Source organism: Polypterus senegalus, unplaced genomic scaffold (genome assembly GCF_016835505.1).
Source record: "Polypterus senegalus isolate Bchr_013 unplaced genomic scaffold, ASM1683550v1 scaffold_3531, whole genome shotgun sequence".
Classification (NCBI taxonomy): Eukaryota; Metazoa; Chordata; class Cladistia; order Polypteriformes; family Polypteridae; genus Polypterus; species Polypterus senegalus.
Genome location: NW_024381772.1, coordinates 26,429 through 41,019, shown reverse-complemented (window position 1 = coordinate 41,019; position 14,591 = coordinate 26,429). Strand labels below are relative to the sequence as shown.

Here is a 14,591-nt window from a genome sequence, read left to right as displayed (position 1 = left end):
AGTGGCAGATCAGAAACAGCACCCCACTGGCTCAATTAAATCCAATTGCTGGCACAAGCCACTACTTTTGGAGATAGCTGGGGGCGCCAGTAGTAAAACTATGAAGAGATTGTGTGTCCCTAGTGCAGCCCAATATTTACAAAGAAGGCTATGTTCAACTGACATTGGCCATCACCTACCAGGCGATCCAATAGCAGAAAGAAAAGTATCAAATCCCAGCAGCCTACCTCTTGGTCTGAGGGAGAAGGATGGATTCCACATGAAAACAGTAGAATTGAGATGCAGTCGAATCACCAGACAATGGAGGAGTTGGGGGTCAGGGGAGAAAGAGAGAGACAGGGAAAAACACATTATAAAGAAAGCTTCAGGACTACAGAAAACTAAGGCTGTTTTACAAGCACCTAGAACTTTGGCACTGTGGCTCTTCATTTTGTCACCTACACAGCAATGTTGCTTCAGCTGCTGGGTTACAGGCTAAAGAAACCCACAGCTGCAGTAGCACACTTCAGTATGGCAGTTGTAAACTCTTGGCCTCAGGGCAAAGCAAACCTCCTGTTGATATAATCAATAATCATTGCCATATCTGAGTAAAACCTTACTTTTAGGCATCCATTATAGCAGATTAACATCTTAATGTTGTAGTATATATTGTAAGCCTTTTATGCATGATACACCAAAGAGAAAAACTAAAAGGAACAGATGTTTCAAGGCACATTCTTGCTGATAATTTATTGTTAATAGCATAGTTAATAAAAAGGATTAGAGACTGTCAACATGGGTCTGCAATACATTACATAACATCTTAAAAACCCAGGAATCTATTTCAAGTATTCTGTCTTATGGACCAGCTCAGTTTTTAACAGAATCCTCCTGAACTCCTCCATTCTAAACCCACCAGGTTTCTGTTCCTGCCTCGACTGGTCAGTAGCTTCAATTTCCTGTCAAATAGGAAACAGCGGGAAACTCACCTCTAGCTCTGGTACAATCAGCACTGGTGCCCCACAAGGATGTGTGCTCTTCCTCTCTACACTCAATGACTGCACCTCTATGGTCTTGTTTATACTCACTCTCAGAACACGTCTGCCGCATCATGGCTGCCAACGTTCATTTGACGGGTCCTCTGACCACGCGGCGTATGTGAGATGCATTACCAGCAAAAGTCGGGTCGTCACAGTGTGATAAAAGTTGGAATGTGACGTCAGAGTCTCTGTTTACTATCTACATGTGACAGAAAGCCGCTTCGCGGATCCTCACGGATCGATGTGCGCCTCGATGCTTGATAAATGGTTCGATGTGGTAAGCAAAATGCCGACATACAAATGCATTCGTGGTGCTTTTGTATTCAAGCATCGCATATTCCGATTGTAATGACACGATACATTTTAAAAGCCTCACATACCATCTTGCAGTAACTTACAACATCAACATAATGTACTGCATTTGAGCCCCAGAGAAAAAAAAAATTAAAGGACATGGTGAAAAGGTATATTTTGTGATTAAAGTGGAAATTTCAGCTTTATCTCAGAATGTCCACTTTAACCTCGCAGTTTACTTTGTCATTAAAGCAGACCGCATAATTGTTATCCCAGTTATTAATCGCTTTGAGCATCTGGAGCTTCCTCCTGACCTGACAGCAGTGGCAATCAATAGATCACCACACAGAACACATTAAACGTATGATATTTGAACTGTCCAACTCTCTGCACATTTAGAATCCTTAGATTTATACTTGATATCACTTTCATTATGCATTAAAGTATGTATGTTATATTTTACAGATAAATCTTTAAATTTTGTTTAAATAATGAATTCTGTTAATAATTACACACATGGAGTGACATGGTGGCAGAGCGGTAGTGCTTCTGTCCCCGGAGGGAGTCCGCTGGTATTCCCTGCCTGGAGTTTCATGTTTTCTTGCTGGTTTCCACAGTGTGACCAGTTTCCTTCCAAAAGATGTGCAGATTTGGCTACACTAAAATGACACTAGTGTATGCAAGTGCTTGTATTCACCTTTGGATGAGCTCCTGCCCAGTCTAGGGATTGTTTTTGCTTGTGGTCCAATGCTAGCTGGAATAGGCACATCCCAGGATTGATGGATTTAATCATTAAACATCCTTTTCAGAGATATGCGGCAAGTGTTATCAGAATTTAAATGGCAGTTTCAGGCAATTCACAACACAGTGAAGCCAAACCTGTTCTCACCGTGATAATATCTTGCACTGTCACCTGTGATTCTTCCAGATTTATGTAGAGCGCAAGTATAAACAGTAAAATGCTTTTCCTAGTAGGAGGCGTCTGCTGGAGCATGCATCGGTGAAGTATAAACCTGCCATAACTCCTCAGCATGATCATCATTGACTCATTAAAGGAGACAAGTCCGTATACAGATTGTAGAGTATGCAGGTGGCCCTTTAGTGTAGTCAGAACAATCTGAAGCTAAAAACACACTCAAAAATGTGCAGATAACAGTGGGCTCGAAGCCCCCCACCCATATCCCTCTCCTCTTTATACTTAAAGGTATCGTTATGGAAACCTTCATGTTTTTGGGATTTAATTATTATCTGGGGCTTGACATGAAAGACCAACTGAGACTCCATTAAAAACACAGCAGCAGATGTACTTCCTGCAACAAATGAGGGAATTCAATCTTCCACAGAGCTGCTGGATTCACCCCACACAGCAATCATGGAGGCTCCTAAGCTCATCTGTTACAGTGCATTTTGGATCAGCAGCTAAACAAGAACAGGCTACAACAAATAGTCAGGTCTGATGAAAATATCACTGCCACTAGTTTTCCCACCTTACAAAGACCTGTAATATTCCAGTTTCATAAAATGGGCAGGAAATTATCAATAAACCTTGCATCCAGGCCTCATCCTTCCGATTTGACAGGTGTTATAGACTAAGCTTAAACAAAAACAATCAGATTTACTTTTGCATTTTTCTTCTTATTGGACACTTACCAAAAAAAAAAAAAGTTGGCAACATAACGGAATAAGATCAGTCTGGGGACAAGTGTAATAGGGCAAAAAGGGACAAAAATTGATCATTCCAAGTGAAGTGCTGAGAACAAAATACAAGTCAGTTACAAATCCCAGACTAACAAAACTCAACAGTGAATCTCAGCAAGATAAAAATTCACAAACAAGCAATTCTTGAACATTTGAGTGAGTCAGAGTATCGAATGGAGGTGGGCAGCTTGTCCCCAGCAAGGAGCTTCACATGAAAATAGCCTGGGCTGAAATTTGATACCATGCGAGGTGGACACCAGGCCACATTCATAAACAGATCTCAGTGGTTGAGAAGCATAGACCACAAAAGTGTACCATAAAACAAAAAAAATTGTGTTTAAGATTTATAAAATGTATAGCCACTCTCTGATTTGTGCTCGTATGGGGAAGCATGTACAATTTGAATAGATTATTTTCATGGAAATTACATATACATAATAGAACAACTTTACATTACAGCGAGAATCAACCATAGTAAAGAATAGTGACGAATAAAATTGAAAGAAAATTATGTTTCAGTTGTGTTAGAGGATTTGAATCTGTCATTATACGCTTTGTTCTGTTTGGCTTTGAAATCAACATGCAAATATTTTAAACTTACACTTTTACTGTAAAACTACAGTAAACAAATTTTTTCATTAACTTTTCTGTCAATATCAATTGAATGTTGATTCAGAGTTTGACTTGCATATGACAAACACAATGTATAACTGCCCGTGAGTGAATATAGCTTCTTTCTCTAATAAACTGACTTTTTAAAGGTTTGTCCTTGTGATTTGTTAATTGTCATAGCAATAGCTATTCTCATGGGAAACTAAACTTTTAATACTTAATGGATATCAAGATCTCTTTGGTGTCTAAGGTTATCCACAGAATATATATACATTACCTTTCTTGTTGCCTGTTAAAATTGTACATGTCAGAATTGTTTGACCAATTTTGAATACAACGGATCTTGTCCTATTGCATAGCCCATCACTCATACATAAATTACGCAAACATTACGATACATCCTTCTCTCAACAGTAATTTGGCCGTGGAAGACCGAGACAGGTTCAACGTTGTAGATATTCTATGGATATTGTAAGTTGATGTTTTCATCTTCCACAAAATCAACACCAACTGTTCCAGCATAGTCTATTGATAGATTTAACCATTTTGCCGTGTAACCGATCATCAATTTTTCACATATATTCGTTTCACTTCATCGCTTTCTCTGTGATAGGGTTGCCCGTGCACTCATTTCTTCTTTAATAACCCTTTGGGATGAAATTCTTCAATAAGATTTGGACATAAGTCCTCTTTTATTGGGAACTTAAAGTGAGGAAAATGTAAAAAATTTATAAGAGCCGAGAATGCAGGAACTGTATCTGACAAAAGCATTCACACAAATGAGAGGTGAGAGGACTGTGGCTGTGGTTGAAAATGGTTAAGAGGAGGGCGAGACTTGGAAAAAAATAAATCTTGTCTCAAGATTTTCTTTTGTGTGTGTATGAGAGAGAGAGAGAGAGAGAGAGAGAGAGAACAAACCTACTGACCATTCTGTAGGCTACATTAACGATTTGATCTTAAAACATGCAACTGTATGTAGTGAGTGATCTGAAGAGAGGAGTTACACATGCCCACCTCAGCAGAGTGAAAAACTGAGTGCTGCTGCAGTTTGAATCATCTGCAGTGGTCTAGTGACACAAAGGAGTACTCCTGCCAGCAGAGAATTGCAGTGGTCTATCTGTGGAAAAAAAACAAAAACAGAGCCTGGACCAGGAGTTGTGCTGCACATTCTGTCAGATATGGTCGGACCTTGCAGATATTGTACCAAATGAATCTGCAAGAGTGAGAGATTGTAGTAACATGGTCCTTGATAGATAGCTGATCATGAATCACCACCCCAAGGTTGCCTACCAACAGATACAAGAGCAGTTTCTTTCCACAAGTCATCAAGGTCATATATGGTTAATTCAGCTGCCTTGCTCAGCCCAGGCTCACAGTATCATGCAATATTCTTACATATTGCTAGTGCATAATTCAGTATTAATTTAGTATGCTCTGTACTGTATTGCACCTTACATGCATATGTTTACATTCTTTTATCTTGTATTTATCCAAGATATTTAATTTCTTATCAAATACATAAGTCTGTCATACAACTACCCTTGGTAGAGTCAATTAAAAGGATTTGTATCCAAACATACTTGGCCAATAAATGTAATTCTGATTAATAGCTGGTTTGTAATGGGCTCCTAAAGTGTAACCAATATTTGTTTATTAAAGCTGGACTTTCTCACTTTTGCAGTCTTACAAAAGTGTTATAAATTGCTCTTTAGTTTTCACTTTTTTTGCAGCTCTCTTAAATTTAAGAATTATTGCTGATTTTGTTGTTGCAAAGCAATTAGAGATACTTATATGAAAATGTGTTTTATAAATAAGTGTCATTTATAGCAAAACTTGCATACCCTGAAAACATGAGACTGCTTACAAACTGACTTTGCACACATAAATGGGCAACGTTGGATTGTCAGCAAGCAAGCCTTATCAAGGGTCATCTTCATGGTCATGCAAACCATTCCGTCACACAAAATGTTTGCAAATTGACATTCACATTTTCACAAGTGAAACTAAAGCCTAACCCTTTCTACTGGGCTGGTTCTTGCTTTGCATTTTACGCACCCTAGATCAAATCATCCGCCTGCAAATGTAAACTGGATTTGACAATGTTAAGTATTCATATTCTATCTATGTGGGTAAATAGAAATTACAACCAAAAGCAGGAGCTGCAGGGTCTTAAGGGCTACCAGCTCCCTTGAAACAGGTTTCACATACCAAAGAATTTGTTAAGTGGCAAGGGTTAAGCAGATTTTGTGTGGTGGATAGCCCTCACAAGTCAGCCAACACTAATGTCAGATTTCACGGATATTCTTGGGATGATGTGCTTTTTAGGGACTGGGGTGGGATGGATGAATATTTTTTTCCCTGAACCCTAAAAGGATTTATTGTGCGACTCAAGTGTCAGTGTTCTAAACTGCACTCTGCTCTTCCCAGGATTACTCCAGCTTTTTAGGGGAAAACTAAATTTTGGTCTATCCTACTCATGGGTAGAATTCTACAGTATAGGAACTATTACATCCGTTTTGCTCCAACGCTCAAAACAAAGTGATCTTAAACATTAATTGTAAAACATGACAAATATTTATTTCTTCCTTCCCACCAAGAACTCATGATTTTGTTTATTGCACAATTATATTTTGCCTCTTAGAGTCCTTTTATCTATAAACCTTTATAAATATATATACATATATATCAAAACACACACACACACACACACACACACACACACATACACTTGCACAATTAGGCAAGTGAGTATTTTGACCATATCATCATTTTTAATGCTATATTCCAACTCCAAGCTGTATTAACTTAATGCTTATTGGATTTAAGCACGCCAGGTGATGTGTATTTGTAATGAGGAGGTTGTGGCCTAGAGATCAACACCCTATATCAAGGTGTGCAGAATTATTAGGCAGCTAGTTTTCCTCAGGCAAATGGGCCAAAAGAGATTTAACTGAATCTGAAAAGTCAAAATTGTCTTTCAGAGGGATGCAGCACTTTGGAATTACAAGATATTGGTTGTGATCACAGAACCATCAAACATTTTGTTGCAAATAGTCAACAGGGTCGCAAGAAACGTGTTGAGAACAAAGACAAATTAGCTGCCAAAGATTTGAGAAGAATCAAACGTGAAGCTACCAGGAACCATTATCCTCCAGTACTTTCATATTCCAGAGCTGCAACCTACCTGAGTGCCCAGAAGTACAAGGTGTTCAGTGCTCAAAGACATGGCTAATGTAAGGAGGGCTGAAACCCAACCACCACTGAACAAGAAACATAAGTTGAACGCAAATGGGCAAGAAATATCTGAAGACAGATTTTTTCAAAGGTTTTATGGACCGATGGGATGAGAGTGACTCTTGATGACCAGATGGATGGACCTGGGGATCAGTAATGGCACAGAGCTCCACCCAAAGGAGGTGGGTACTGGTATGAGCTGGTATTTTTAAAGATGAGCTAGTTGGACCTTTTGCATTGAAGATGAACTCAAAATCAACTCCCAAACCTACTGCCAGTTTTTCAAGACACTCTTCAAACAGTGATACAGGAAAAAGACCATGATTTTATGCGGGCCCAAATGCTCCATCACTTGCATCGAAGTTCTCAACTGCGCAGCCAGTAAAGGCCTTAAAGATGAAGGAATAATGACATGGCCCCTTCCTCATCTGACCTAAACCCTATCGAGAACTTGGGCACTTCTAAACGCTAGATTTACGGGGAGAAAAACAACACCTCTCTGAAGAGTGTCTGGGAGGCTGAGTCACTGCTCCACAAAAAGCTGATCGCAACAGATCAAGAAACTGACAGACCCATGAATGGAAAGGCTTATGACGGTTATTGGAAAGAAGGGTGGCTTATATTGGTCATTGATTGATTGATTTATTTTTTGAAATGTCAGAGATATTTGTAAATTTTGAGGTGTTTGTTTATTTTTCCCTCACTAGAACAGATGAAAACAAACAGTTGAGATGGGAAATTTTTCTTTTTTCCTTTAGTTGCATAATAAATCTGCACACTCAATAGTTGCCTAATAATTGTGCGCATATGTATTCCCTGATGATGTTCACACTCACATTTCCATTGTGAAACATTCAGGTTTCAGGTTTAACAACATTTGATTGACTGATAGCACTGTGTTTGTTCCATATTAAAAATTAATCCTCAAATACAACTTCATGTATGTATATTATATACATACATACATACATACATACATACATAAAGCCACACTGTAACAGTAGAATTTAATGGAGCTTTAAATAAAAAATAAATCACTTTTCAGTCAAATTAAAGACTCAACCAGAATACAATCTGTAAATAATTTGTACAATGTACAGGTCACTATTATGAAGTTCATTTTACAGTGGTGAGGTGGTTCTCAAGTATTAGATCTCCGTAAAATGCTACCAGATCAGTGACTGCATTTCCACTACAAACTGATCCATTTCTGCAACTGAACAATTCCAATGGTTTTGTTAAATCCATACAAGAGCTTCAAAATGGAGCAATGATCGGGTTATTAAAATAAAAATAGCCACCCGAATCACAATCATTTAAAGTGACAAGACACAGTATTAAACATTTATGTCCACAATGCGAGATTGTACACTCTTGTTTTTCCATTTCTCCCTTTACGCCTTTACAACTTCAGGGCTTTGCTACCATTTTTGTTATACTTCCTCCATTACCAAACTTTATTTTTATTCATGGTTTCACCTGCTCTCAAAAGGTTTCTGTTTCTAACCACATCTTCCTCTCTTTCTCCCCTCATCATGTTCTCTTATAGCACACTTCCAGGTATTCCATAATTTTAATTTTTAACACATTACCAAACCATCTTGGTTCCTTGGGAGGTTCTTGGCTTAATTCTTCCCTTATTCTTTGTGTTCTTAATTCTGTCCAGCTTTGTTTTTCCTACTACTCTTTTAAATATTTCATTTCTGCTGCTTGAATTATTCCACTATGATTTTCCATCATAGCCAGCTATATAACCCAACACAAATTTGTAGAACTTATAAAATGTGTAATTTTGTCATTCCTTTCCCCTCTACCCCTACTTTTTAACTGATATTTAACAGAGTACATAAATCCATCTGTTTTTTATTTCCAGATCCATTTACAGTTATTCTTTATAAAAAATCATAAATATTCATATTTATCCACCTATTCAAGTGTATTTACTTTAATCTTATTCTTTTAACAATACCCCTTTTTCCATTTACAAGCATCACTTACTTTTTGTTTTTTATTTATAATCAGATCCTTCTATCTGAGCTACAAACTTAAATAAAAATAAAACTTGACTAATTCCATTTGATCCAAGTTCACTTCTGTAGCACAAAGTGTGCTTAATAACAGTCACTAGAAGAAAAATGGCCTCAAACTGTTAAAATACACATCACACAGACAAAAACCCCTGCAAAACCAAATGCAAATATTGTTTCAGGGGACACATTTTTATACAACATTCAGCTCTTAAATTGCTATGTTCAGACCTTTTTGGCCATGAATGTCGAACCTGATCCTGGGGGGCTACAGTGGCTGCAGGTTTTCATTCTGATTATCTTCATTAGTGACCAGTTTTTGCTGCGGATTAACTTGTTTTACCTTAGTTTTAATTGATGTGACTCAGGCCCCTTAGTTGTTTCTTCTTCCAAATAGCAGCCAAACAATAATGAGACACAAACAAGACGCTACATGACCAGCTCACCTGTGCCCATCACACGATATCTGAAAATAAAGAAAGGTGGAGGTCTCTAAGGTTGATCTCAAGGTCACAAAACATTGGTGGTGTTCTTACAAAAAACGAAAATCAACAGTTTTGAAAAGGTCTGCTGTAGCTGAATGAGAGCAGCAACAAGCTAAGGAATTAAATGAGTTTAGTTAACAGCAAGAAGTGGATTCTCATTAAGAAATTGGTTGGGTTGCAACTGGTTGGACTTGAAGCCCCAATTTAGCTGGTCATCTGTCAGCTTATGTCATGTCTCATTTCTGTTTGGCTACCATTTAATGATGGAAAGAATCAATTCAGAGGACTGAATCCTTACAAGCAGGGCAATTAAAATGAAGAGAAAGTTACGAACAGTGAAACCTGGTCACCCAGTAGGAAAAGGTTAGAATGAAACCTGGAGCCACTCTGCCCAGAGTTCAACATCCCTATTTTAGGCAGGAATCGGGGCAGTTGACTATATCAAAACATGTATAGGCATCTGTTCAACTGAAAGATGGGTGTCTGAAAACAGGCCAGTTATTAAATATTCCTTTTCTTATCAGTTACTTTAGAGTTTTGTGCAGATTATTACTTATAGTTATGTTTCACACTGTGATGAACAGGCAATAGACAATTTCTCTTGAATGATCATAAGCACTCCTCATTATAAAGGCATCTAGGGTTTGAATCCTGTGCCTTGATGATGTCAATTAGAAGTTTGTTGTTCTTTTCTGTATACTAGATTTTCCTCCCACATCAAAAAATACAATTGTGTTAATTGAATAAATAATGCTAAAATGCCTCTGTCCCATCCAGTTTGTTCATGTGTTGTGTCCAGTGCTGCTGGGATATGCAACTCCCTTGTTTTTGCAAATCTCATTGCTTGGGCAGCAGTATTAAATGCCACTGTTCATGCAGTGCATCTGAAAAGATTCAGGGATCACTTTTTCCACATTTTGTTATGTACAGCTTTATTCCAAAATGGATTAATTATTTTTTCCCCAGAATTCTACACACAACTCCATAATGACAACATGAAAAAGTTTGGATTTGCAAATTTATAAAAAATAAAAAAATTAAGAAAGCACATATACATAGTATTCACAGCCTTTGCCATGAAGCTCTAAATCTGAGCTCAGTGGATCCTGTTTCCGGGATCATCCTTGAGATGTTTCTGCATTTTTAATTGGAGTCCACCTGTGGTAAATTCAATTTGATTGGACATGATTTGGAAAGGCACACACCTGTTTATAGAAGGTCCCATAGTTGACAGTTCATGTCAGAGCACAAACCAACCATTAAGTCAAAGGAATTGTCTTGAGGCACAAATCTGGGAAGGTTACTATAATTCTGCTGCTTTGAAGTTCCCAATGAGCACAGCTGCCTCCATCATCTTTAAGTGGAAGAAGTTCAAACTACCAGGACTCTTCCAGAGCTGGCTGGCCATCTAAACTGAGTGATCGGGGGAAAAAGGCCTTAGTCAGGGAGGTGACCAAGAACCCGATGGTCACTCTGTCAGACCTCCAGAGGTCCTCTGTGGAGAGAGGAGAACCTTCCAGAAGGACAACCATCTCTGCAGCAATCCACACCAATCAGGCTCAGGCTGGTAGAGTGGCCAGATGGAAGCCACTCCTTAGTAAAAGGCACATGGCAGCCCACCTGGAGTTTGCCAAAAGTCACCTGAAGGACTCTTCAGACCAGGAGTCCCTGGTCTGACGAGACAAAGATTAAACTCTTTGGTGTGAATGCCAGGCGCCATGTTTGGAGGAAACCAGGCACCGCCATCACTAGGCCAATACCATCCCTACAGTGAAGCATGGTGGTGGCAGCATCATGCTGTAAGGATGTTTTTCAGTGGCAGGAACTGGGAGACTAGTCAGGATAAAGGAAAGATGACTGCAGCAATGTACAGAGACATCCTGGATGAAAACCTGCTCCAGAGCGCTTCTGGACCTCAGACTAGCTACAGTTCATCTTTCAGCAGGACAACGCACCCAAGCACACAGAAGATATCAAAGGAGTGGCTTCAGGACAACTCTATGAATGTCCTTGAGTGGCCCAGCCAGAGCCTAGACTTGAATCCATTGAACATCTCTGGAGAGATCTTAAATGGCTGTGCACCGACGCTTCCCATCCAACCTGATGGAGCTGAGAGGTGCTGCAAGAGAATGGGCGTAAACTGGCCAAGGATAGGGTGCTAGCTTGTGGCATCATATTCAAAGAGACTTGAGGGTAATTGCTGCCAATGGTACATTGACAAAGCATTGAGCAAAGGCTGTGAATACTTATGTAGTGATTTCTCAGTTTTTATTTTTAATAAATTTGCAAAACTCTCAAACTTTTTCACGCTTGTCATTATTGGTTGTGTGTAGAATTTGAGGAAAACGAAATCAATTTAATCCATTTTGGAATAAGGCTGTAACATAACAAAATGTGGAAAAAGTGATGCGCAGGAATACTTTCCTGATGCACGATTTGCTAAAATAGCATCCTTGCCCAAATTTAAATGATTTGTCAGAATTTTTGTGGTGGCTTTAACACGGCACTGAGAGCACTCATTTCCTTATGAGCTTTATCGCAACCACTCACATTTCATCTGCCTTGTGGTGTGCAAGGTCACTAGATGTCACAATGTTCGCTCAAACTGACATCATTGAATCAGTGACTGAGCAATGACCACATACTTCACACCTCTAGACTCTTCAGCACCTGCTGCTTACTTGAGCAAGTCCGCCAGAATCCTCAATGCGATGCTGTGTTTGTGATCGCCAAGGTCAAAACTTTTGTACTCACTCAGTTGACTTATACCACCCTACATTTAGAGCAATGGAGGGGACACATTATTAGAATTGCTAACTGCTACAGGTTTGACATTTAGCACTTCTGCAGAGTCCTGGGTTCCAACTCTAGCTGTAGTTACGATTTTACATTTTCTCCAGGTACACCAATTTTTCCTCCACATACCAAAATGCAAGATCAAGTTCTAAATTGGTCCACCACAGAGTCATGGTGGTGAGAAAGTATCAAAACAGTTCTCAATTCTAAAACATCAAGGGATTCTCGAGGTATGCATCTGGTTCCTTAGATTTACATTTCTCTGTGCATTTTCACGCTGGTGTAAAGTTTGCTGTCACCTAGCGAGAGTTGTGCCTTGCACCATCTTTGGTGTCCACAAGAGCAATGCATTCTAAACCAAGAGTTGCCACTCACTGTTTAAGGTATTTTCAACCTGCTGCCTTGCCCATCAGCCTCCTCTTTATTGCTCAGCTTCTTTTCTCCATCACAGACCCTTCAGCACCCCAGAAGGGCTCTTTACCGCAGCCTTACACGCTTGTTTGTGTTTGAGCAGACGGCTTATTTCACATAGTTTAATTAAAGGCAGGAATGGTTGACGTAAACCACCACTGCCTCAGAATGGCAATGTTCAGCATGCCACCAGGAACTCTGGCCCTGAGAATGTGCAGGCTAAATAATTTTCCTTCTGAGGTGGTCTTCAGCTGAGGCTTTAAGAAAAGGGAGGCTCATGGTTAAAAAGCTGGATGGATGTGACCCATGAGAAAGAGGGTCATGGCTCTCCAGAAGTATTTTGGATAGTCAAATGGGGCCACATATGCCATAGAGCCACAAGTGTTCAGGTGCACAGATGTTTGTGCAATTTGTTTTTTATATAAACAGACAATAACAGAAAACATTCCCAGGACTGAGCTCAAAGTTGCAGCTTTCAGCTGGACAGGTGTCAGCAGTCAAATATCAGAAGGGCTGTTGTGTCTAATGAGCAGGAAATGACTGCAACAGAAATAAAAAGAAAGCCGAGGAGCACAATAGAGTAAAACAAATAGAATTCCTGCTCGTCTGAGCTTTTTATAGCAACAGAACAACTGCAGAAAGGCATAAAATTCATGTATGTTTGTGGACGAAGGGTACAACAGAAAATGAGAACTTATGGCTCAACCACAGCACACACCCATCCACTTTCTAAGCCACTGCATCCAAACCTTTCAAGGTCACAGAGAAATAGAATTTGTATTTATGATAATCTGTGGACCACAGTCAGGGAAATGGAATAGCAGGAAAAGGAAAGTGTTGGGAGTTGCAAATATAGCCACATTCCCCTGGTAACAAGAGCTTTTTCCTTCCAAGTGGCCCAAGGAAAGACAAAAGGCACAATTTGGCAGACAAAGCTAAAGAAAATGACAGGCCTCAACCAAAGTGTCAAAGTGGCATGGACAAGGAGAGAAACATGAGTTTGGGTGAATTAAATAATTTGTGCTGCAAAGTGTTCCGAGCATATTTCTAGCCCACTGAGCCCCTTCTTCACAACTGTGACCTTGTCTGGGGAAGGAAGACACTGTGAGAAAATAACTGGACACCTTCTGCAGGGACACTCAATGACAGAGTTTCTTGGGTGGTGCCAGATGGACAGCAAGATAAAATTGAGATTGTGCTCATGCTGGAACCAAACATCTGGCAATGCTACACAGATAGAATGCCATACTTCTACACTAGGAACAAGTACTTTAAATTTTCTTGCAGTCCTCCTTGTCCCAGTTTTGGCAAGGCAGGCTCGGATTTCAAGTTAGATTAAACAGGATGTTTGGTTTGTTTTATTTTCATTTTGTAAGCACATTGTCAGTACTTGTAAAACCTGATCCATGAATAAATAATACTGGTGATCTGAAACTGCAAAGTGAGAAATGCTTAACAACTGAATATTAAAGGCGTCAGAGAGCTTGTAGAGATTATCAAATATAAAGCGAAAAGGCGCACACACGAATTTGACGAGCAATCAGAAAGAATCCAGTCTCTTATCTAATTGTCCGAACAGCCTCCAAAAACAACAAATGCACTTCATTGGGTTCATATTACATGCGACTCGCCAGGTGCTTCTAGTGCTTGGGGTCCGCTGCGGTGGGCGCTCACTGCTGCGTGGCATACTGCCCCATAAGGCGCAACCTCTGTTAATCTGCGCACTTGCTTCCGCTTCTTGCTGTGGCGTTGCTAATGCTTTGGGGCACCTGGAGAGGAGAGAGCCACTAAACGTTCCCGCATGAAGTGTAAATTGACAGTGCTGTGTGCAGTTAAACACACAAGAGTCCCGTTAGAAAAGAAAAAAATGCTTGCCCTGCTTACCATGAATCATCTGGCCTCGATAGCGGTTGCTAGACGGTGAATTTTCCATGGCGGTTTTCCTCCGGGACAGAACGTTCGTGTGTGTTGCTTCGACTATTCAACGCGTTTCGCTGCAGTTCCCGAGGGTATTT

General features: G+C 39.7%; 1 long non-coding RNA gene across 1 annotated transcript; it reads right to left on the bottom strand.

Annotated features, from left to right (window-relative positions):
- Positions 1 to 202: 202 nt before the first annotated feature.
- On the bottom strand, positions 203 to 14,569 carry LOC120520909. Its single transcript, XR_005631903.1, has 3 exons — positions 14,461 to 14,569; positions 9,331 to 9,350; positions 203 to 235 (listed from the first exon to the last, which is right to left on the bottom strand). It is a non-coding gene; the product is annotated as an uncharacterized LOC120520909 (long non-coding RNA).
- Between the last annotated feature and the right edge of the window lie 22 nt (positions 14,570 to 14,591).